Here is a 1,176-nt window from a genome sequence, read left to right on the forward strand (position 1 = left end):
AGAGTTTTCAAAGCAATAGATTATTTGCTAAAATTCGAAATATATTGAATTGGATTGGTTATGAAGTACCATATCTTAGCGCAATTGATGCACTCATGTACCTTGCAAATACTACAAGGCCTATAACTTTTTCAGTCAATTTGTTAGCAAGGTATATTTCTGCTCCTACTATGAGACATCAAAATGGGATAAAATACATGAGCTTGTTTTATTTTAAAGATTGCAGTCCCGATCTTATTGGTCATGCTGATGTTAGGTACTTATCTGACCCGTATAAAGCTCGGTCTCAAATAGGCTATGTGTTCATATATGGTGGTACTGTCATATCTTGGAGATATACAAAGCAGTCTATTGTAGCCACTTCATCGAATCATGCTGAGATAATAGTTATTCATGCAACAAGCCAAGAATGTGTATAGTTGAGGTCCATGATACATCTCATTCAAGAAAAATGTGGTGTGAAATATGACAATCTACCCACAATTTTATAACAGAGATAATTCAACATACATAGCACATCTTAAGGGAGGATTCATAAATGAAGATAGAACGAAGTACGTTTTGCCAAAGCTTTTCTACATACATGAGCTACAAAAGAATGATGATATTAACGTGCAACAGATTCGTTCAAATGACAATGTGACTGATTTATTCACCAAATCTTCTCCAATTGCAATTTTCAAGAAGATATTGTACAAGATCGAGACGCAAAGGTCAAGGATGTTCTCATTAGAGGGAGTTAATACGCGCTGTACTCTTTTTTCCTTACGAGGTTTTGTCCCACTGGGTTTTTCTTGTAAGATTTTTAATGAGACAGCTGAAATGCGTATTATTAGAGATGTATACTTTTTTTCCTTCACTAGATTTTTTTCCTACTGGATTTTTTCTAGTAAGGTTTTAACGAGACACATTATCTACCAATTAAACATTCAAGGGGGAGTGTTATAAATGTATTTACATTATAGTGAATGTCTATCAAGATGTACTTTGATATCTATTAGGATTTGAAGCATCTATCTTTTACTCAGACTAGGAGTAAATTTTCTCTATAAATAGAGGGGTTTTGTTCATTGTATTTACAATCTTATGATTTCTCATCCCTCAAGAGAAGAAATAAGAATCACTTTCTCTATTCTCTCTACTCTTCTTCTTGTTCTTTATTATTTTATAACAATT

This window comes from Capsicum annuum, chromosome 2 (assembly GCF_002878395.1).
Source record: "Capsicum annuum cultivar UCD-10X-F1 chromosome 2, UCD10Xv1.1, whole genome shotgun sequence".
Taxonomy (NCBI): domain Eukaryota; kingdom Viridiplantae; phylum Streptophyta; class Magnoliopsida; order Solanales; family Solanaceae; genus Capsicum; species Capsicum annuum.